General features: G+C 37.6%; 1 protein-coding gene and 1 pseudogene across 2 annotated transcripts in view; both read left to right on the forward strand.

Annotated features, from left to right (window-relative positions):
* MDGA2 (MAM domain containing glycosylphosphatidylinositol anchor 2) overlaps window positions 1-25,122 on the forward strand; it is a 996,453-nt gene that overhangs the window by 916,794 nt on the left and 54,537 nt on the right. The gene's annotated exons all lie outside the window — the stretch shown is intronic.
* On the forward strand, window positions 5,720-10,983 carry LOC309868084 (myeloid-derived growth factor pseudogene; annotated as a pseudogene). The gene is made up of 2 exons: window positions 5,720-5,845; window positions 10,074-10,983. The product of its transcript is annotated as a myeloid-derived growth factor pseudogene (transcript).

Consider the following 25,122-nt stretch of genomic DNA (forward strand, 5'->3'; position numbering starts at 1 on the left):
TTATTTGTCCAGTCTATGTAGAAATAGAGTTATATAGAACTTGTAGAAATAGAAACTAGTATGATGGGTACTAGGGTATGACCAGGTAGGGAAATTGGGTAGATGTTTAAGAGCACAAACTTGCAACTAGTAGATGAATACATCTGGAGATCTAATGTACAACACTAGTGAAAACTGTCAACAATACTGTATTGTAAACTGCCAAGTAGCTAGCGAACTAACCTTAATTGTTCTTACCACAAAAAAGAAATGCTAATTATATGATACGACAGAAGTGTTAGCTAATTCTACTGTGGTAATCATTTTGCAATCTATGTATATCAAATCAATACACTGTACACCTTGATCTTATACAATGCTGGAGGTCAATTTTATCTCAATTAAAAAAATTCTACTATGAAGCATATTACTAACTGTGGTTGTGTTCATGTCTGCCTGTCCATTTTTATGTTTCTGGTATCTAGACTATCACCTCAAACACAGGCACTAAATCTGTTGAAAAGTGAATGTATCACAAGTTATAAAGTAGGAAGCCATCCTGCTATTTCCAACATGACCTAACAAAGTTTTAGTATTTTCCTGTGATCCTCACACATCTAGTATCTAGTCTCTAAACGTTCGGGTTACAAAATTGGTTTTATCAATACACCGAGAAGTAATTGGGCTTTGTGACAGCAGATATGCCAAATTAAATCCCAAAGACTGATTTTTATTCTTAAATTGTATTGGTGTATGCTGCTAAGCATATCTACCAAGTGCACAAAAACTTCACATAACATTGCCAGACTATTCCTTCACTTTTAAGGATCTCTACAAGGAAGCAAAATTACAAGCAGAGAGTGTTTGCTGAGCATATGTATCATGAAAAATCATAACCAAGGTTTTAACAATAGTTCATCATACAGAAGTCTGGTAAACTCTCTCTGGTTAAATTTGTCAAGAGGAAAATGATAATGACCTTAAAAGCTGGGACAGGAGTTTTCTACTCTGAATCTTGCTGGAGAAGTATTCTCGCTTCTAACTATGTTTTTCTTTATGCAGGTTAGTGGTCCTTCTTTGTCAAAATAACAGTTACCTAATTTATGTAGCCTACACTTCTGTCAGTTACAATGTTTTCAGAAACACCAGGCTCAATAGAATCGATTTAAAGATTATCTCTCAGAATGTAATAAGGCTGCAAATCACGAATATCTTTATGTGTTGAATTTTATAATTTTTGGCTGCAGAGGGGAATCTTTACCTTAATATTTTTAATCCTAATTGGAAGGATGCATAAAAATTGCAAAGCAGGAAAACTTAAAATTCTGCTCTGCAAAGAAGAAAGAAAATGATTTACACTGTTAAGATAGGGTTGCAAAATAATTAAGTATGTGGGGTAAAATGACTAAGTACGTACTTAGAGTAGGTAATAGAATATATTTCTTCAATAATAAATTTATTGGATCATAGAATAATTTCTCTTGGGAATTTCTGTGGAAAAAAATGAGTTTATATGCAGTATTGATTTTCTTTCTACCTAAGCAAATGACTCATTGAATTTTGTATTAATAAAGAAGTAATCCAAGAAAAAGCTGTGATAAATCTAAAACTTGATTGCATCTATTACAAAAGTAAAGTGATTCACCGAGAATAAGGTAAACTATGATAAAAAATTTTTGCCTAATTTAGCTACCAGACACTCTATTTTTTTTTTTTTTCTGATAATCATCCAGATAGCCATTTCTAAACCAAGATGCTGGTTTTATATTTGTTTTCCTAGAAATATATTCATCCTAATTTCAAAAAAAATGTATCTAAACCAAGAGCATAAAGAAATTTTAGTAACAGAATTCCTTGGATGATTGAGTTGATTCATTTTGATAATTTAGGACATGAGTCAAGCCATCAAATTGAGTTGTGATATTTACCAGAAGACAGCTACAGTGTAATGCATGACCTTTCCTCTCTCAGATAAAAAAGCAACATTTTTTCATTTAATTAGTTTTATCATATATATGTGCCACTATAAATTTTAGACTCACATTACTTGTAAAAAACTATTCTGAAAATAAAATGAGATCACTGCTGAGGTTTTAGAGAGGGAAGCTGTTTTATGTATATTCTAAGTTAAAACTAACCATATGCTTCCAGCTAGAAAACATCTGTGGTCACAGCTAGACCTAATCCATTGGTTTATATTCCCCGTATGGATAGTGAAGTATCTTTTGATTTCCTCTGCATGAATTCTTTCTACTACTCTTATATTATAGATATCTTTCTTAACTGACACTAATTAAATAGAATTTTTTAAAAAAGAAGTCTCTCTGTTTTGCTTTAAATGAAATTTCAGGAGAAAATATATTATTGAAAAACGGTGGACTATATATGAATTAAGTGCCATAACCATAACATCTCTTTCTCTTATTTCCCCAATGTTTTCATTGTAAAATATCACTGTTCTCACTCCACAGTGAAAAGTAATTCCTTCCACGAATGTTGTTGTTGTTTTCAAAAAATGTATTATTATTATTATTTCTAAAGATAAAAGGGATAAAAGATGAAAGACTCAGTAATCTTGTTGGGGGAGAAAAAAAAATATATATATATCTCATATAGATATCACCATTGAGCTTGGTTCCTTTTATTGTGATGTAAAGATTTTTAAGCCAATTTTCTCTTTCTGTCCCTAGAGTCACTTTCTATAAATAAAAAGGCCAATAGTCACCATATTTTACTATGACTGTATGGGCTTTGTCTTTCATAAAAATCACATCTTCTTGAAGGTCAACAACTAATCTGTTTTAATACAATACACCACTGACATTCACGGTCAGTTAAAAAGAAATATATCCATTCCCAAAATGCTATACCTTATTAAAATAGATATCTTTTTAATATATCTAACATTTATTTTTTTTCTATGAATAAAACTATTTAGTTGTCAGATTCATAGTATAAATAAATAATTGTAAGACACTTTTTAGTTTTTAAGAGATCACGGTTAATTTAGCTTAGTTTTGTATTTTTGTTCTCTTACTCTAAAAATGCTTTCATACACATTGTTGTTTATAAGAGGTGGAAAACTCTCAATTACAGGCTTTTACAATATGCATGAAAATGTTGATTAAAAAGCATTGGGATTCCTCAGATTTCTATCGTTTGAAAGCTGTTGCTGAAATTAAAACAATACAAACCTCAAAAATCTAAAACTGTTACTTAAAATTGTTCAGTCAATATGTAAAGATTTTGAAATAGTTAAAGGGAGAAAAATTAAGTAGGACATTTGGTAATCATGAATAAGCAATAAGCTCAATTTTTAATAAACATATATTCAAAGATATTATGCTTATTGACACATAAACTAAGTAAAGTTATCTCTCAAATTTGTTAATCATAAGCCAAAATAGGTTTAGATTTAGATACCATTATTACTTTGATCTGAAAGCATGTACACTATACTTATTTCCTAGTATTTATTTCAGCACTCAGAAATTTCAGCACAAGAAAAATGTTGCTCTGATCTCATGCTCTGTATCTTCCAGAGAAGTAATGCTATTGATATGCTATGACATTTTATTCAAATACTCGATGTTTTTCTTACATTATTTATTTGGGATAGCAATATATCATAATGGCAATATAAAACAAAAGTTTTATGTATACATGAAAATGACATTTAAATTGTTAAAATAGCTAAACTACAAATTTTGAAAATTGCTTAACTTTTAAAGACACTTTCTAAACACATAGAATGCCCATCTTACAGAAATCACTCAAAAGTTTGTGGGTTTTTTAAGATTTTATTTATTTATTTGACAGGGATCACAAGTAGGCAGAGAGAGAGAGAGAGGAGGAAGCAGGTTCCCTGCTGAGCAGAGATCCTGATGCGGGACTTGTTCCCAGGACATTGAGATTATGACCTGAGCTGAAGGCAGAGGCTTAACCCACTGAGCCACCCAGGTGCCCCACTCAAAGGGTTTAAATGAATGAGTGAATGAATGAATGAATGAATACAATTTCTATCTATGCTTTTCTAAGATCAACATTTAGTATTGTGTTGGGGTTCCCCAAGACCACCCCCAAATTCAATGACTCACTTGGAGGAATTATAGGACACAGTGTATATGTTTATAGATAATTAGATAGATAGATAGATGACAGATTTATTCTTCATGACTGTGGTTTAATACAGTGACAGAATTCAAAGGTAAATCAGCAAAGGGAAAAGGTGCATGGGGTGAAGTCCAGAGGAAACCAGGCACAATCATACTAGAGTTCTCTTCCAGTAGAGTCCCATAGGTTGAGTTTAATTCTTCCAACAATTAGTTGTGACAACACATACACAGTCTTGTCTACAAGGGAGGCTTTCTTGAGCCTAGTATTCCAGGAATTTTATTGGGAGCTGGTCACATGATTGACATAATCACTGAAAGTCCAGACTCCCAGAAAGAAAGCAGATACTCTGGGGCACCTGGGTGCTCAGTTGGTTAAGCATCAGACTCTTGATCTCAGGGTTGTGAGATGGAGCCCTGCATCAGGCTACATTCTGGGTGTGGAGCCTGCTTCAGGATCTCTCTCAATCCTCCTCCCTCTGTCTCTCCTTCTTCCCTCTCTAAAGAAGAAAAAAAAAAGGGGGGGGGGGTAAAAAAACAGATGCTCAGTATAAATTGCATTTTATAGGTTAGGCATAATGAGCCACTCTTGTTATTTAGCAAAATTTTATGTCACCATGAGAAAATTCTCCCCAGCTAAGCTTCTAGACCACAGCCAAGGGCCAATCTGACAAGCAGGCCTTTCTAAGAATAGCAGTATTGGGATTGCTATGTTGTTTTCTGCACTTGGATGAAAAACAAAAACAAAAACAAAAATGTCAGCACCTATATTAGATGTTTTATAACAAACATAGTTTTGATTTTCTTATCCAGGAAGAAAACCGAAATCAAATACTATGTTTAGAGCTCAGATAGTAGAAGATGTGCTGGATATCTTTCACTTTCCTCTTCAGAGTCATCCTTCACTCTGTGACTCAGAGGCATCAATGGACTGCATTTAACTAGCTGTCTACCCCCCGCCAGCTTCTGCTTGTGTTTGGCACAGCAAAAGACTGGTAGGAGGTGAGTGAGTTTATCAAATTTATGAATATTGCATCAAGGTGCAGGACCTCTGCCGTGGTCCTGACTGATGCAGTGTTGGGGAGCAAGAATGGCTCCAGGACAACCTCTCAGAAGGAGATTCGGAGAGCTGACTCTGAAAAGCACATCAGTAACTTCCTATCTGACAGATAATGGCACATTTGTAAGCCCTGCCACATAGTGAGACCATTATTACTGAGATTATCACTGGTGGTGCTTGAGATAGCATATACATGGAGGGCAAAGTATTGGGAGATACAGTAGTACAGCAGTCAGTCACTATGGTGACAAAAACGACTATAAATATCACAGTTTCCTCTGATAGCCCTAAAGAAGACCTAGGAAGAAGAAGGCATTTATGGCTGTAAATATCCAACATAGAACACAAATGGAAAATAAAAAAAAAAAAAAAGCTTTGGAAGTAGTTTTAAAGAAAGACCTCATCTCCTGCTGCAACTGGGCACCCAGAATTAAAGGTGATACTCACATCTTGATTAAAAGTGTTGCAGAGTTGCTGTACTAATTCAAGGTCCAACCATCCCAGGAATGTAAGCAAAAGGAGTGGGGCCTTATGACATATGTCTGATTCTGACAGGATAGGAGACACGATGAGGCTGAAAACTGCATGTGAATTTCCTTCTGAACTTCTGCTGCTAGAAGCAGCTGCTCTTCACACCCACTCTGTTGAAAACACCAGGCTTCTCCTGTATAAACCTTTTAATAACAGCATCTTTGTAATTGGCTGCATATGGAGGCTTACAATCACCATGGCACAATGTCTTCTGTCCCTTTCTTTTAATGGGCAGACATGACTAATGGGCAGATGTGACTAATTATCTTACAATATCTCACTCCATCCTTTCAGCAGGGAATATACAGTCTCTTTGCCAAATTCAAAATTTTAGACTAAAATGTTTCTATAATCATGCGTAAAGAAAGGAACTGCTAGAGATTTAGGGTTGGGGGGCAGAGAGATGGACATAAATACAAGGTCTTTGTTGACTACATTCCTTGAGCTTGAGTTATCTGTGGTTTTAGTTTCATAGAATTCATAGTCTCTCTTTCCTCCTGGGCACTCCAAAAATACCTTCTTTCAGTAACTTATATACTGGAAATGTTATCCACTAAGCTAGCACTGTGCTATTCTGATCTCTGTCTCTCTCAGACATGTTTGTGCCCCTGGCCAGCTGCTTTTGTGTAATGATGAGTTGCATTATATCTCAATTCCTCTTGACAGAAAGATTAAATTCCATATTGATTTTAACCTCTTAAAAATCTTCCTATGCTACAGAAACATGAATGCCATCTTACTTTTCATGTAACACCATTAAATACTCCCTTAGACTACAACAAACTGTGATTTAATCCTGTAATCATTGTCTTATTATTTTCCCTTACATTGGGTAAATGTTCCCTTTTTAGATTTTTCAACTCTTGAAAGTATCAAGGGCACAAATGAATATTCACTTGAATCATTTCCCTTATTCTTTGACATGGGTTGGATTTAATTTACTCCAGCTACCAGGAGACCATCTTCCCTTTATAAGCGTGCTCCTAAAAGTTCCATATATACCAGAACCACATAGAGTGGTTCTTGTTAAAATATAGATTGCTGGGCCATACTCCCAGAGATTCTGATACAATAAGTGTTTTTTTTTTTTTTTTAGGTCTGAGAATTAGGATTTCTAGCAAGTTCTCTAATGACATCGATGTTTCTGGTTGGGGATCTCACTTGGAGAATCACTGCTCCAGAATGATGCCTCACTTCAGCCTGAATAACCTTATTAGATTCCATTCTTCCAGGTGAAAGTGAGTTACAAAATTAAAATAGGATCCTGTCATCTTGACAAAGGGATAGTTCAACTTGTGCTGTTTTAACTATTCTTAAAGTCTGAAAATTGGTCATGGGACTCCTAATCATGTCCTGAAGAGTACCAGGCATGGGGATAAAATGTCTTGGATTTGTTTGAGAATTTTTATTCTCTGTAATCATCAGGGGCTCCTATTTCTCAGTGAGTGAGAGGGTCTTTCAGTGCTTTAAGTGTGGTTGTTGTTGTTGTTGTTGTTGTTTCTCCAGTTGATAGGGGCCAAAGGCATTGTTCCTCACCACCTGCAAAATGTGCCACTTTAGCATATTGATTATTTTAAATAAAAGCTACTTAAGAGAGCCTGTGCAAGAAGGACACTGAGATCCTCCTCTGTCCCCTTGGAAGCAGGATATAAAATCTCTCTTGTGCAAGGAAGCTTTTTGGTACCAGGAGTTAAAGTGATATCCTTATTACCAGAGGGAGAGAATGTAGAACTGAGAAGGTTGTATAAATAAACCTTGTTACTTTTCATTAATTTACGGCCCAGCCCAAATTCTGTTTAGAATTCCTTACTAACCAAAGCTACCCAACATGGGCTTTCTTTGTCCCATCGATTCCTCTCAGGTTCATTGTCTCTGCCTAAAAAATATAAACACTGCCCACTTCAGTCATTCCCTTGGGTTTCAATTTCAGGATGGGGCTCCTGTGTGCATGCAAACTTTGGTTAAACAAAGTCCAACTTTGTTTTTTTTCTCCTGTTAGTCTGACTCATGTTGATTTAATTCTCAGACCAGCTAGAAGAGATTTGACGGATAGAGTAAAAATTTTCTTCTTCAACAAATCCAGTAGAAGTTGTAAAAAGCATATTTGAGGTTAGATACAGTGACAGTTGTGACACAAGCTGTCGAAAGTTCAGCAATATAATGGTTGGAGCAAGCAAGAAAGAACATTTGCTTCTTGTGGATATGGTTGCTTTGCGTGAGGAAAAAATGATAACATGAGACCAAAGGCTATCACTATACTCAAGATAAAGAACCAGGGTTATTTGGAAATGGCAGGATGAAAAGATCTCTGTCTCTCCTTTCTTCTGTCTCTCAAGAGGTTAAAAGAAATGGGGCAGTCAAGAAAGTATAAATAGAATCCGACATTGCTAACAGTAGGTTTAAACAGTCTTTACCTGAATCATTCTGGCTGTAAAACTATGTATCTTCTATTCCATGGAATCTGCAGCAAAGAAAGCATCTTTTTGTTTTTACCTGCAAGCAATAAAAGATAAACTGGGATGTTAAATGGAATTTTGAAGATCACGAGCTAGAACAGTGCTTTTTAAAATTGACTGCACACTCAAACTGAAACAGGGAAAATTCCAATGCCCAGGATGCCCCTCAGATCAGTCCAATCTGAATCTCCTGAATGAGACCCAGACATTCTTTTTTTTTTTTTTTTTTTTTTGTACTCTCCCCAGGAGATTCTACTATACAGCCAAAATTAAGAACAAATCTGACTAAACTTCCAAAGATTAATCCTTGCCAAAGTAAGCAAACGTACTTACATGGTCTTGTTTTTTGCTTGTTTGTTTTTATTAACATATAATATGTTACTTGCCCCAGGGGTACAGTCTGTGAATCATCAAGCTTACACATTTCACAGCACTCACCATAGCACATACCCTCCCCAATGTCCATAACCCAACCACCCTATCTCTACCCCCACACTCCCCAGCAAACCTCAGTTTGTTTCATGAGATTAAGAGTCTCTTATGGTTTGTCTCCCTCCAGATCCCATCAAGATGGGATCTTCTGGGGTTTTGTTTTGTTTTGTTTTGTTTTCCCCATGAAATATGGCTTCAATCATTTGGGATAATTTTTAGTAAAATAAAGAACTTAAAAAGACAAAGATATTTACATTACAACCCTTTTGTAAATAGGAAATTTAAGGATAGAACTAAAGTGATTAGTTCTGGAACTTCTATTCAAATAATTCTTCCCTTATTTTTCTTGAAGTACTTGCTCAAATCCGCTTTCAATCCTTCAATAACGTGATCCAGTGCATCAGCCTAGAGTTGATGCATTATTTTAGATGTAATTGGCTGTTAGAGACATTGAAAGCTGACACATTTGAGGACACTTAACTAGCCAACTAACCTCAAGTATCAGATTCCTGTATAACTCTTCAAAGCAATTTCTAGAATCACATTTTTTTAAAGTGTTTTTACAATGAAAATTTACTGTTCAAGAACTGTAAAGATGTATATACTTTTCTGCAAATAATATCATTACAATCTTTTTCTTCCAACCATTTGTAAATGTTACTCTGTTCTACTGGTGATAATGAAGAAGTTACAAACATGGTAAGTGCTTTCAGAAATAATCGAAACTGATTATCTAAACCTAAAATATTTTTCTGCTATTACAAAGCAGGGAATGGTTCATTTCTTTTACATATTATATAACAAATATTTATTGGGTATCTACTCTGTGAAAGGCACCATGCCAAGCATTACAGAATATTTTAAAAAATGATCCAAACACATTATCATCTGTTCATTTAAAGAAAGATGTACAGGAAAATGGTTTTAAACTGCAAAATTCTATAGAATTGAAAGAGATTATTCTCTTTTTGGCTCTGAGCAGTCATTCACCAGTGATATTACAGGTCATTTTTGCTGCCCATTTATTGGGAATAAGACTGGGATTCAGAATGCATATTTAAAAGTAATTATAATTAGAATATTCTCTTATACAAAAGATTGATGTTAAGTTACCTCAGGCAAAATCATCTGAGTAAATAATCCACTTTTATAAAGGTTTAATTCAAGGGTCACAACCTAAAATGCCTTTAAGATTATACTGGCAAATAGAATGGAAATAGAACAACAGGGAGTGAGGTAGAATTATGAATTAAGAGGTAGTGTGATTTAAGGAGAAAATAAAAGAAAAAGTGGTATTACTGATGCTATTTATAAAGATAAATAATCTGTAACTTACGTTTTCTAAGTGTTTAATGTTTGTCTCCAGGTAACATTGGCATGTATTTGGCATTTGATATTCAGTGGTTTTCTTTTAATGAGATTATAGCTTTTCAATGTGCCTTACTATTAATTTTACAAGAAATCTATGTTTCTATGCCATAGAAGCCATTGAAAAACTATTAGCCCAGCGAAAGGAGGAACGGCGGAGGCGCAAGCTTGTGGGCTGCGTTGCTGCTGGCGGCCGCTGCGTTGAGGCCGGCGGAGGCGGTGTCCGAGCCCACGACGGTAGCGTTTGACGTGCGCCCGGCGGCGTCGTGCACTCCTTTTCCCCAGAACGTCGGCCCGGGGGACAAATACACTTGTGCGTTCACCTACGCTTCTCAAGGAGGGACCAACGAGAAGTGGCAGATGAGCCTGGGGACCAGCGAGGACCACCAGCACTTCACCTGCACCATCTGGAGGCTCCAGGGCAAGTCCTACTTATACTTCACACCGTTCAGGGCAGAGGTGCGGGGCGCGGAGATCGAGTACGGCATGGCCTACTCGAAGGCTGCATTTGAGCGAGAAAGCGACGTCCCCCTGAAAAGCGAGGAATTTGAAGTGACCAAGACGGCAGTGTCCCACAGGCCCGGGGCGTTCAAGGCCGAGCTGTCCAAGCTGGTGATTGTGGCCAAGGCATCCCGCAGTGAGCTGTGACCAGGAGCCCCATCAGGGGGGGGCGGCTTTTCCTCGTTTCTGCTGAAGGAGCTGGGCTCTGGGAGAGCTGGCGCATTACTGGTTCTCTAGGGGGGCTGTTGGGTGATGTCCTCTGAACATGGAGCGGGGTCTGGGACCCTCTGCCCGTCTTTCTTATCAAAAAAGGCACTGGGGAACGTGAAGGGGTCTCCCCGGGGAATTGCGGCTTTCCTGAAGCGGGTACGGGTCTCTCCGTGGGTCAGGCCGGGCTCTGGATCACTCCCAGGGACAGCGATCCTGCTGCCCTGAGCCCGAACCAGCTGTTGTCTTACAGTTTTCCCAGGGGACCTTCTTCCAGGCTAACTGGGGAGAAATGAAATGTTCTTCATATTTAAATAAATCAGATGGTTGAAAAGCAGCCACCGTGGCAACTGGCACTGGTGCCAGCCTGTCTGCGTGCTTGGGGCCGGGGCCCGGAGGCAGCAGCAGGGTCTGGCCATCCACAGCCGCGTGCCCTGCTGGGGACGGTGACGGATGTCGCCACAGGTCCCTGGAATCTCCAGGCACGTTGCCTCTGAAGGCGCAAATGCACGGGGTCCCAAGGCGATTGGCTGTGAACCTGGATCTCCCCGAGCTCATGGGGCAGCCCCAGCCCCACCCCGCAGGTCACCCCCCATGGGGGGCGGGGAGTGCGGGGGACAGACCTCTCCTGCACCCAGCTGCTTGGTTTTCTCTTTCTGAAGTCGGATTGCGGGTCGCAACTTAAAACAGCAGCAACCACAAACACCCACGGGCAAACAGATAAAACCCTGAGATGCCCCAGCCGCTCAGAAGGTCCTGCCCCCCCCAGCAGCGGGGCCTGGGAGCCTGACCCCAGCTTGCCCCTCCACCTGCCCTCCGACCAAGCCTTCTCACAAGCAAACGGATTGAGAAGAAGCCGTGGGCTGCGAATCGGAATCCTGGCTCATCGGAATCACAATTTGGGATCGACGGAGGGCCCCCTCCCCTTTCACTCACCTGGCCGCCTCCTTCATGCCAGCACGAGGACCTGGGCGCGGCATGACCCCACTTGCCAGAAAAGCAGGTGTGAGGGTTCCTGCCCCAGTTTGCACACCTGTGGGGAGCAGAGTGGGACTGTGTCCCGTAGACGTGCACGGGAGCGTGACGGACATCGGTGATCACAGCGTGTGGCAGCGGCAGGGGCCCCCGCAGCCCCGGAGATACTCGGGAGGAAGACCCCCCCCCATCACTCACTGTCCAGCTCAAGGGCACATGCGTCCACAGGGGGTTCGCCCCACTCAAGAACGGATGTACTTTGAGGTCTAGCAGGTATGGGGACCTCAGGGAGGGTCTGAAGCCTTTGTCACTCTGGTTTTGGGGTTCAGTGGACGGAAAACCGAAGGGTGTGTCACCACAGAACCCTGTAGATGGCGGGCTGCCCAGGGCCACCTGCAGAAACAAGCAGCAGGAAACTGGCAGGAGTGACATGGCCCCTGGGATCCCTGCAAGTCCTGTGGGCCTGACCCCGGCAGGAGAGACGGATGTGTGCACCGTCAGCCTGGAATCACTGACCGCTTCTGAATCCTGGGGACTCATCGAGGTTGCATAGCGGTGGCTCCTGGGTCCTGGGACACGGCAGGACATCCGGATGCAAACTAGTCATCCTCGCCCCCACCAGCCCTTTGCAGGCATCTTTCTAGATCTTTCCGCTGGACTCAAAAGGGAACCCACCCTGGCCTTGGGGTCTTTGTTCACTGAGCTAAGCCAAACCCTCCCTCGTTTGCGTGCATGGAGCCAAGCTCTGCAGGCCCACACTTCCTCCCTCCCAGGCCCTGGGGGAGTGGACCTTGAACCTCTCAGCAAGGACCTCGGGCCTGTGACGCGTGTGACGTTACACGCGTGCTCGGTTTGAAAAGCAGGAGCCTTTGGAGGGCAAAAGCAAGCTGTTAGCAACAGCAATTTACTCGCTAGTCCCACATAATGCAAACAGTTGCGTGCTTTTATTGAAACAAACAAACAAACAAACAAAACTATTAGCTATGTAACAAGTCTAATTTATGTCTAATTTAAATAAATTTATTTTTATAAATGCTTTCTTCCTACTTCTGTTTCTCTTGTTAATATGAACTAATTTAAATAGCTCATATAATTTTGAGATCCTAAATTTAGGAATTTGTTAGTTCTCATTTGTTACTCTCCTGTGCCACTCAAGAATAATATATAAATTATATGTTAACATTATATCTCCAATACTAACAATATATTAACACTATTTAAGTCTTTCAGATATAGGGGTATGATTATATCAAATGAAGAATGAAGTATTCTACTAGGTTTTAAATTGAATGCATGATACATGGTTTTAGAAAATAAAGAACAACAAATTATCCTTTTCTACTTCCTTAAAGTATTAACATCACACTTAGTAAGCTTTATTTTGTGTATGTCTGTGTGTCTGTGCGAACTACAAGTAATATTATCAGCTATTCTAGGAAGCAGAACATTGTCTTGCCTCATCGTAGACCTCCTATTTGAGGAATCTTAACATGTTCTGTGACTGGTCATGCAGTAATAGAATGAGTAAAAATTCTGGCAATTGTTTGGAGCATCAAGTTGTTTTGCCTAGATTTCTATAGAATTTAGATAAATTATTCTTCATATAATTTGCAAAAGTTATACCATAAATAAAAGACCAAATTTGATATTCCCAGTTTTAATCTCATCTTCAACTGCTACTGTTGCTAGATGATACTTTGATTATACTCAGTCTAGAGTATAGTTAGAGTCAAGTTAACCTGTCTGAACAAGACTTGTCCATTATGACTTTTATCTCTAGAAATTTTTTTTTTCCAATACAGAAATTGAGTTTTATATCTATGGCCATGCTTATAAAAGATTAATAATAGTAAATATATATATACACACATACAAATATAAATAAAAATATTTAAAAATAGTAATACTAAAAAAACTCCCACACAATTTTCAGCATGTTTAAATTTCTTTCAGTTACAATAAACTGCTGGTTTAACAAATAGCTGTATTTTAGCATATATGCATTTGGAATATAAAAGCATGTTCAGCAAACTCATTAATAAAATATTAAACCTGCAACTCTAAAGCACTAAAATTCCACAAATGTTATTTAAAAAACTGTTATAGCTTCTTGGTTCTAAAAAATTTTAATTGTAAAGAATATTTGGATATCGTCTTATGGATTTTTTAGCTAGTTGATCCCATAATGATGCATAATTTAGTAATAATATATTTCATCTTAAGAATTACATATATATTTTAAAATTGTAAGTGCTCTTATGTGACTTTGTAAAATATCAGTTCGTGTATCCACATAGAAACTTGTGATAAATAAATGTATAATATTATGCTGTGTCATTAAATACCATAAAATCACATAATTACTGTGAGAAATATAAGATTCAGTAGTACCCCTCAATTTTAATTTGTAAAATACTATATAACTCATTAGTTCTTTGCAAAGTATTCTGTTGGCCCAAAATCATTTTAGCATGAAATAAATTACCAGAATAATGAATATTTGGGGAATCCCAAGAACTTCAAATAGGAATACAATGCATTCATAAGTAGCTAACTTGTTTTGATTTTATTTCCTTTTCTGGGCTTTTACAAGATTTTTTTTTAAGATTTTATTTATTTATTTGACAGAGAGAGAGAGCATGAGCACAAGTAAGGGGAGCAGCAACCAGAGGGAGAAGCAGGCTCCCCGCCAACAAAGGAGCCCAATGCGGGGCTCCATCCCAGGACCCTTCATAACCTCAGCCTGAGACAGATGCTTACCACTCACTCCAGGGCTTTTATAAGTTTTACAGACTTTACTTCACTGTTCACATTTTTTAAAATATTTTATTTATTTACTTGACAGAGCAATCACAGTAGGCAGAGAGGAAGGCAGAGAGAGAGGCAGAGAGAGAGGAGGAAGCAGGCTCCCTGCTGAGCAGAGAGCCCGATGTGGGGCTCGATCCCAGGACCATGGGATCATGACCTGAGCCAAAGGCAGAGGCTTTAACCCACTGAGCCACCCAGGCGTCCCCACTGTTCACATTTTTAAAGCCATGCAAGTTAGTATCAAAAGAGGAAAGAACCTTATATATTTAAGGTAAATATATTATGCAGTTGGTGAAATGTTGCTGAGGAACACAAGCTATATGAGAAGAAAGAATGGGTTGCTTTGAGTGCAGGTTAGAAAAATATATTTATGCATATGATTCAAAGATGTTTCAGATACAGATTCTGTTTTCTTTAAAAGCCTGATGAGGACCTCCTGCTTTATTTAGCTTCTAATGGTTTGAGTTAAAAACAGTGTGTTTGTGTGTGTCTGTGTGCCTGTACATATGTGTGGGTATTAAGATGATAGTGGTCAAGTGATCAAACAGTGTACTTACAGTAACAGTGTTGAAACTTGGTAAGATCAGTATAAGATCTGAGCTGAAATGGATATCAAAAGTTTTAAGAAGCAATGATGGAAAGAAATAGTAAAATGGAGATTTAAAGAAATCAGTGAAAAATTCATATGAGGAATTAGGAAGAATGTAAATGTTGGATATGTACATAGTAAAATTTTAAAGATTAATTGAATAATGGAATAAATTAATAGATGTCACAAGTGAGGGAAGGATATATTTTTTAAAAATAAGTTTTTTATTTTGAACCCAAAACACATTACATTCTTTTTTGTTCTGTCAAAACTGTCATTTAACTTTTGATTTTGAACAATTTTCATTATTGAACAATTCTATTTTATTTTATATTTTTATTTTTTTAAAGATTTTATTTATTTATTTAACAGACAGAGATCACAAGTAGGCAGAGAGGCAGGCGGGTGGGGGAGAATCAGGCTCCCTGATGAGCAGAGAGCCCGATATTTTTGAACAATTTTAGAGATACAACAAAGTTACAAAGCTAGTACAAAGTCCTGTATACCCTTCTTTCTTATTCCATATTAACACCTTTTGTAACCATAGCATATTTATTCAATTTAAGAAATAAATATTATTGTGATACTATTAACTAGACTGTCTTTATTTAGATTTTTTTCTGTTTTTCCTACTGATGTCCTTCATCTACTCCCAGATTGAGTCTAGGTCACTCCAAACTATTACTGTTTCTATTACCCTTGTTTTTCTTTTCTTTTCTTTTTTTTAATGAACGCATCTTTTTTTTTTTTTTAAATACAATTTTTTTTAATTTTTTATTTGTTTATTTGACAGAGAGAAATTACAAGTACACTGAGAGGCAGGCAGAGAGAGAGAGAGAAGGAAGCAGGCTCCCTGCTGAGCAGAGAGCCCGATGCGGGACTCGATCCCAGGACCCTGAGATCATGACCTGAGCCGAAGGCAGCGGCTTAACCCACTGAGCCACCCAGGCGCCCTGAACGCATCTTTTTGAATTGTGTTGGCCAGCTGGTTTGTAGACTCTCCTTAAATTGGGGTTTGTCTAATATTTTTTAATGATCAGGCCTAAATTGTGGATTTTAGGGAGTACCACAGAGAAGAGACTTTCACAAAGCATCATACTAGCGGTAAAAGATATAGATATAACTAATTATTTATTATGTCAACCAGTAAAGTTACCATTTTTCCCTTTCCTTAAATCTTGGTTAGAAGTGAGTCTAGCCCAAAATCAAAGAGAGGGAGGTTTAGCTCCTCTTTCTTGTAGGGACAATATCTATGTATATTATTTGGAATTTGTCTCTAAAAGCAATTTATCCTTTCTCCCTCATTTATTGGATTTGTCTAATCATTTATTTATGTCAGCATGGATTCATGTATATTTATTTTATATTTGGGATTATAATTCAACATGGCCCTTATTTATTTTGTTTCATACTTGACAACTAGGAGCTCCTATATTTGATACTTTTAAAAAATTGTATAATAAAACAAAATTGGGGATGCCTGGGTGGCTCAGTGGGTTAAGCCTCTGCCTTCGGCTTGGGTTGTGGTCTAAGGGTCCTGGGATCGAGTCCTGCATCGGGCTTTCTGCTCAGCGGGGAGCCTGCTTCCCTCTCTCTCTCTCTCCCTGCCTGTCTCTCTGCCTAATCGTGATCTCTGTCAAATAAATAAATAAAAATAAAATCTTAAAAAAAAAAATCCCAAAAAACAAAATTGGAAAAACACACATAGCAAACACAAGGCTTCATTAGCATAAGGTAACCATCCTTGTAAACACCACTGAAAATAAAAAAAAAAGAATAGAATTTTGCTGGCTACCCCAGGACTCCCTCCTTGATATCTGCCCCAGTCACAGCCCCTACTTTCTCTCTGAAATAGCCACTATCCTAACTAGTAATCCCTTCCCTGCATTTCTTAATAGTTCTTTCATCAAATTACATATATTTAGACACTATAGTTTTTCCCATTTTTTTAACTTGGTATGTAATTTTAATCTCTTTTTTTAGGTTCCCATGAATTTTTTTTAATGATTTTATTCATTTATTTGACAGAGATCACAAGTAGGCAGAGGCGGGGGGCGGTGGGGGTGAAGCAGTCTCCCTGCTGAGCAGAGAGCCCAATGCGGGGTTCAATCCCAGGACCCTGGGATCATGACCTGAGCCGAAGGCTTAACCCACTGAGCCACACAGGCACGCCCCTCCCATGAATTTTTATTTTCATTTAATTTTACCTATTATGGAACTCAGGAGATTACCTATACCTGTGTAATTCAGGAGATATTACCTATAGATTTTCTCAAAATCTGGGCTTTCCTGATTGCATACTCATGATACAGCTATGCATGTTCGTGGGTCCTCTGTATTTTCAGTAAATTGGCAGCTGATTTCAGACTTCATTAGGCTCATATTTATTTCCTTTGGCAAGACTATAAACTGTTATGTTTTTCCATCCTCAGACACACAATCTCATTTTTCTCTTTTTGTAATGTTGGTAGTCTTTAATGTTTATTGCCTAGATCCATTAAATCATGGGACCTTGCAAAATGTTTATATCCTTATCCTGTAATGCTGTTATATAGAATAATTTTACGAAGAAAGATAGAAAAAATGACTTATCTTTTTCTCATTTTATTTACAGTTTTCAAGATAGTAAAATTCATTTTCTGTCTTTGAACAGTAGTAGTTAACTATTTTGTTTTTTTGACTACAAATATGAACTGAAGATTATAAATATATTTGATGGGGATCTATCCATTGTTTTTTATATACCAACCGAACTGCAAATTCTCCCATCTTTGGCCAGTAGGATGCTCTACAAGTTGGCTCCTGAGTTCTATTAACACAACCATAGAAAACTTCTATAACTTCCTTGAGATCTTATTTGTCAGATCTTATATAATTCCTACCTCCTTTTATACATTTTCTGCTCCAGACCAGATACTAGTATTATTCCAAGAAGCCTTTGTTTTTTTTATCGGACAATTGATATTTTAAGACCACAGTTTTGGTGTTTGGAATATTGGGTTGGTCATGTTTCTAGAGCTTCAAGTTATATATAAAAGTTTATGCATATATATATATGTGTATGTATGTATATACAAACATATATTTATAAATAAATATATAATATATTATATATTGTAATATATAATATATATAATATGTATAATAAATATATACATACATACATTTCAAATTCAAGGCTACAGATTTTTTACCTAACTTCTTCATCATATTTGTACCTTTATTCCACACCAAGAATTCTGATTTTTAAGGACACAAGTTATGATGGAGTTAGAATAGCCTACAATTAAGCATTAGCTTTATCTTATTATACATAAGACAATTTTTTGAAGATGTTATTGGGTTTGGCTATCTAGATGCTGTGTTTTGTTTATTTTTAATGTGGAGGCCTGAGAAGTTCAAGATCTGTAACATAACAGCTGCCATCTTTCTAGAATCTTCCCATTCGTTTTTATTTTAAATGCAAACTTATGGTGAGACAGTATTAGTGTGTGAATAAGAGCTTATAAACAGGAGTGATCTTAGTGTTGAAGAGATGCTTTTCATTTATTGCCGCTATAGGGAGAGATCCTTGTGAAACTTATTCAGCCTCCATTAGATCTCATTTCCCTACCTGTAATGTGGGAGCTATGTTGGTGTCTATATTAGATTGTGGTTGGGAAGATTTAAGAAGTTGATAAGAGTAAAACTCATAGAATACTAAATAAAAGTGAGTGATGATGATGAACATTGCACTAAGTCCTGCAGAGATTACATACAAAAAGAGAAAAAGACACACAGTTGCTGTTTTCACATACTTCTTTGGTAGAACAACAAGAAACAACATAGAAAAGTATAGTTCAGTTGTATGCCAAGGCCTGTATATTATAGAGGAAGTACGTAATATTAAAGATCATATGCACCAGATAAATAAGGAGATGATTTTATTGAGACTATTAGAGAGGAAAGTGTTCATGAATGAGGAACAATTCAAAGAAAAGGAAGGGGGCTTGGGGTTTTATAGAGGCCAGTAAACAAGGGAATCTTGGAGGAAGGGTGGCAGTAGGTGTTGTCTGGGAATACCCCAGAGCATGATGGTCCTTTGCAGATACCCATTTGTCAGAGTATAAAGAGTGGGTTTATTTTTCAAGTATCTCTGTTTTCTGTGATTATAGAGTTCTGATAAATGTCAACATCATCCATAATGTAATACCAAATACAGTGATTAATTTAATCAAGACTTAGGAAGACAGGAAAAGCTCCTGAGAGGACAAGACATCTTATGTAAAATGTTGAGAGTTAGTAGAGATTAACTAGATGAGGGAGATGGGGGAGCAAACATTTAAATTTTGGGGGTGAGAGACAATAAAGTGTTGGACAAATTAAAGTTTAGTATAGCTAGAAATTATATGAGAGTATGGAGGTAGGAAGGATGGGGTAGATGAACCTGGAAACGTAAACAGGTATGAGAGTGTTCAGAACTTTACAGAGCCTTTTAAGGAGAACAAAATTTATCCATAAGCAATAAGTTGTTTCGCAAAAATTTAGAAAAATTAAATGATTAGATATATGGTTCAAAAACATCATCTCCTACCTGTACTTTCTCCCCACTCCCTGTGAATAGTAGCCAGCTTTCCTCTTTTCACAAGGCTAATTAAATTTTTTAAAAAAGATTTTATTTATTTATTTGACAGACAGAGATAATAGGTAGGCAGAGAGGCAGGCAGAGAGAGGAAGGGAAGCAGGCTCCTCGCTGAACAGAGGCCCCGACACTGGGCTCGATCCCAGAACCCTGAGCTGAGGGCAGAGGCTTTAACCCACTGAGCCACCCAGGCGCCCCGGCTGACTAAATTTTTACAGGGAAAATGCAACATTATTTATTTATTTATAAGATTTTATTTATTTATTTTAAAGAGAAAGAGCATGTGAACAGGGGGAGGAGCAGATGAAAAGGGACAAGCAGACTCCTGCTGAGCTGAGTGTGGAACCAGCACAGGGTTCGATCCCAGGACACTGAGATTGAAATCAAGACACTGAGCTGAAATCAAGAATCAGATACTCAACTGACTGAGCTACCTAGGTGCCCTGGGAAAACCCAATATTTAATTAGACTTTTAGGCATTACCAGAGTGTCTGGAGTTTACATTTTTATTTGACAGTTGAGATGATTTTTGTCTGATATGGCTGTGTTCTCTACTTTTGGGAGGTAGTGACAGTGATTAAAGATGTACCTGCTCACATTTCAGCCAGTCACCTTCCCAAGCTCTTACAGAACAATGCTGATGACTTCACCTCCAGGTACTTCAGTGTCAATGACTTCATCTATTGGAGGATCTAAAGTCTTGCCATGAACATGGGTGCGCCCTCTACTTGCCAACCCAAGTTGGGGATATGCTCAATTTCACCAGGGTCTGTGATGAAAATCTAATTGGAGGGAACCCTACTGCAACAACTCATGAGGTATATGATGGTGGAGTTTTTCTTGGACGCATTATTTGGAGACATGTTGGTACTGTCAACTAGCACACCCAGGTAGGTGTACAAGTGAATGATATACCAGCTCATAGCTCAGATTCCTATTCTTTCCAACAAATGAAGGGTCAACTCCCTCCCAACAGAATGGACCTATGTGATATTCCCTTGATGGTGAAATTGATCTATTGGTTTATATTTCTGGAACTAGTTCTCTGGTGACTCCTAGGCTTTGTAGGTTATATTGAACAAAATGAATTGCAAAGTTACCTTCTCAAACCAAACAAATATCAGTCAGACTTGCTGCTTATCGGAGTGCATCAGACCTAGAGACTGGTGAGACACTCTGGTCCTGTCATCAATGCCACTGGAGAAAGCATCTTCCTAAACATGGAACCCAGACTGGATGCTGTGGAGTCTCCCTGAGCTACAGAAGGTGGTAATCTAGGGACAACCCTACATTGTGTCTGACCCTCTGAAGGTAACACTCTTGCCCTATGTAGGAATCTTGTCCCTGCCATGTAATAAATTCTGTATCTACTGTGAAAGAAAAAAAAAAAAAAGAAAAAGAAAAGGAAAGGAAAAAAAGAAGGATGGAGAAAGGGAGGAAGGAAGAAAGGGAAAGAAAGATCATTCCAGTGGCAAGATGGGGAATAAACTGAATACCTAAAATTATAGACATAGACCAGAGAGAAAGTTATACAATGTAAGAAATGATGAAGAATTTAAGAGAGAAACAGGCTTCATGACTGATACTGATAAATTGGGTTTTGAATATGTTGGATTTAAGAGGTCTCAGATAAAGACATCACATGAAGAAATTCCATCAGTAATTGAATATATAAATATGAACAGAAGAAGAGAAATCTGGACTGGATATATAGATTAAGTCATTGTCAGCATATAGAGGGCTGTGTCTTCCCTCCTTTTTATTTTCCTTGACATTCTCTCTCTCTCTCCTTCTCTCTCTCTCTCTCTCTCTCTCTCACACACACACACACACACACACACACCCTTGCGCACACACAGACTTCTCTATCAATTCTCACCTTCTGACCTAATTAAGACCCACTGGGAAAATCCTCCTACAGCTTCTTTCTCATTTGGAGTCCAAATCCTAACGTCACAAAAACTAGTATAACTTGTCTCTTTGCCATGAGGATTTATTAATATTGATGATGATATAAAATAGTATAACCAAATGCATATGCCATATTAACAAGTCCTTAAAATATATAAGAAGTCAAAATATATTGTAGAATTTTATTATCATCTCTGCTTTTCCTAGTTATTCTCTTGCTACTGAGACTTTTTATTTGTGTTCCTCTTATGCAATAGAGAATTTGATTTTAGTCTTAAGGGCTTATAAAATCATTTTCTCTTTTTCTCATACTTAAACTGCATAATTCCTAAAATAAGCTATTTTCATTTTAAAAATATAGATTCTGTTTTAAATGGTACTCCAGGACTCTAGAAGGAAAGTCCTGGAATAAATGAACCAGGGTTGAAAGGAAGGCATACAGAATGAAGCCAGAAAGGGATGTGAGAGGAGAAGGATATGTGGGTAAAGAAATAAAACTGAAAGCACTAAGACATTAAAGTTCCTGCTCCTCATTGTATGCTTCTATCACAAAGGAAGAAATAGGGTTTACTAGAAAAATAGGGAAAAGATTGTGGAGGTGAACTTATCTTTGTTATAAAGGAAACGAAAGATATAATTCCTGATAAGTTTAGTTGAATAGGCTAGTAGAATTTAAGGAGAATAAAAGTTAAGTGAAGGAGAGAACAAATAAAGGATATCAATTGTGGGGCAAAAGCACCAAAGACATACCTTCATGTAACTATCACTGAAGTCAAGAATAAAAGCATTGCCAAAACCATAGATTCCTACCATATGTCCCTTCCCACCTGAAATATTTTCATTTGCCTCTGGAATTGTTATTCTGGATTTTGGGGTAATAATTTCCTTGGTTTTCTTTATCATTTTAATATCTACATATACATGTGTAGAAAATATACCTTAGTTTTAATATATCTTTTTTTTGGTAAATTCAAACATACTGTATTTACTCTCAGTGTCTTACTTCCTTAACATTGTAGTTTTGAGATTCATCCAGGCTTTTTGAATGTAACTAAGATTTATTCATTTCTATTGCTATTTATCCATTCTACATTTGAAGACATTGAAGTTGTTTACTGGATTAACTTTGCATAAAATATTATGCACACAATTTTAGGAGAAGGCTTTAAAAATACTTAAAAATCTCAATAATTCCAAAACAACAGCAAGGGAGGTAGCAAGTACTATTTCATTTATTTATTTCCAGGTAAGAACAATATGAGAAAGATTATTTGAGCAATGTTACTGGCACCTTACAAGTTGGCTAAGACATTAAATTAACTATCACATATCCATATTGCTTTAGCTTAAATCACTATTGGTGTTTGAAGGGACCTGATAAATAGTTCCCCTTTCCATGCTCTCAAATTCAGAAGCGATTGAGATGATTAAAGTAAGACTGAAAGGGAGCTCAAAATATATTTTTATTACTGATGAAGCTGAAACCAGAGACATTGGCTCTTAAACCTATGCAAACAAGAAACTTCTTACTATCCTGGCCCTCAGAATTGAGAACTACTCAGCCTGTCACTGGCAGTGTCAGTGGACCCCAGGCCTCCTCATATGGGGATGTGTCTCTGTAAACATTTGGTGTAGGCAACGGCACTCAAAGCCCGACTTCTGAGCGAAGACAAAGATAAGGAGAAGGAATGAAAGAAGAGACCAGGCTTCCTTTCTTTAATTCTTCATACAACTCGCCAGTGGAAACCACTCTTCTCTCCCTCTACCCCTCACCATTAAATGGGATGATGAGAGAGATGGGAAAGGGGCCAAAAAGGTTACATCAGTTGATGTCCCTCACCCAGAAATACAGAACAAGAGGAAAGGAACTTTATCCTCCTCAAACCTCTACTTTATAAACAAACAAATAAAACAAAAACTAGAGTCCCTTCAATTGTTGTGACCCAAATTCCAAGAGGGTAGCTGAAGGAATAATTTCTATCTGTTTTTTAATTGTCTTGTTTATATCTGAACATCTATGTTTTTCTTCCCTCTCCAGGAGATTTCTTGGTCTCTCAGATGAATGAACAACAGACACTTAGCTGACTTAGTTCTGGTAGTTCTTCAGACATTTTCAGACATGCCGGAACACTACAGTGCACACACCTTCAGCTCAAATGGAGTGCTCTGACAGGAGAATTTATAGATTTAACTCAGACTCCTGGCTCTGTTCTGGCTCATGCTTTTCATTCAACTTGATATATCCTTTCCTAAGTTAAAGATGTCTAAATCCTTCTTGTCTTTCCATATAAATCCCTGTGCAACTTCCTCTCGGACTTCCCTGAATTGAATAACTGGAGGTCTTAGAAAACAAAACCTCAAGGCCTGCCTGAATGGCTCAGTCAGTTAAGTGTCTGAGCTTAGGTCATGATCTCAGGGTCCTGGGACTGAGCCTCATGTCAGGTTCCCTGCTTCTCTCGCTCTCCGGCTGCTGTGTGCTCTCTCTCTCAAATAAATAAATAAAATCTTTAAAAAGAAAAGAAAACAAAAACTCAAAGTCTAATTCAAACACATTTATGATGTTCAAAGCTTTTCTATGTTAAATAGTTGTCCTGTTTCATTTCATAATTTCCTTCTCAAAGAAGTCTATAACTCTTTCAGATGGCTTTGGATTAGGTTTCTTATTTTGAGTTAAATTATGTGCTGTGATCTGAATGCTTGTTTCCCTTCAAAAGTCATATGCCGAAATCTTAATTCCCAACGTGGTGGTATTAGGAGGTGAGGTCTTTGGGATGTATTTAGGTCATGAAGGTGGAACCCTGAGGAACGGGCTTAATGTTCTTATACAAGAAACCCCACGGCCCCCCCTTCCTTCCTTTCCACAAGTGAAGTTACAATGAGAGGTCTGTGACCCAGAAGAGGGCCCTCACCAGACCGTGCTGACACCCTGATCCTGGACTTCTAGCCTCCTGAAACATGAGAAATAGATTTCTGTTGTTAATAAGCTACCCAGTCTTTGTTATTTTGTTATGGCAGCCAAAACGGATGAAGATAGTATGTCTTCCTATAATTTACTGTATTGGTTCTAATTGTCTTAGCAGTAACAGAGAACAAATTAATTGCCACGTTCAAATGGCATATCCTCAGATGTTTACAGTTGCCATAGTCCCTTTTGTGAATTAAATATTCCCAGTTTTTTTAATTTTGTCTCATTTGATTTTTTTCAATTTCTATAACCATTTTAATTTCTTTAATCTGAGTATACTACTACTTATACCCTAATGTGATTCCTAGAACTAAGTTCTGAACACTCTGGTTGTAGGTTGACCAGGGCAAGGTAATTCTTTTGAACCTCTAAACATTTCTCCTGTATGTGTAGTAATACTTAATGATCTCTGAATTGTCTCTCCTTTCCATGTTATAAGCTTCTTAATACAAAATCCAGGTCCAGGTCCTTTTAAACTATGTCTCACCTAAAACATCAGTGCATTAAAAAAAAAAAAAAAATTGTGCTTACTACATATCAGAATGCAAATGTGACGTAGGATATATACCATTCCCCAAAGATGTCCATCCATGTCTTGATCCCAGGA

This window comes from Mustela nivalis (assembly GCF_964662115.1).
Source record: "Mustela nivalis genome assembly, chromosome: 6".
Taxonomy (NCBI): Eukaryota; Metazoa; Chordata; class Mammalia; order Carnivora; family Mustelidae; genus Mustela; species Mustela nivalis.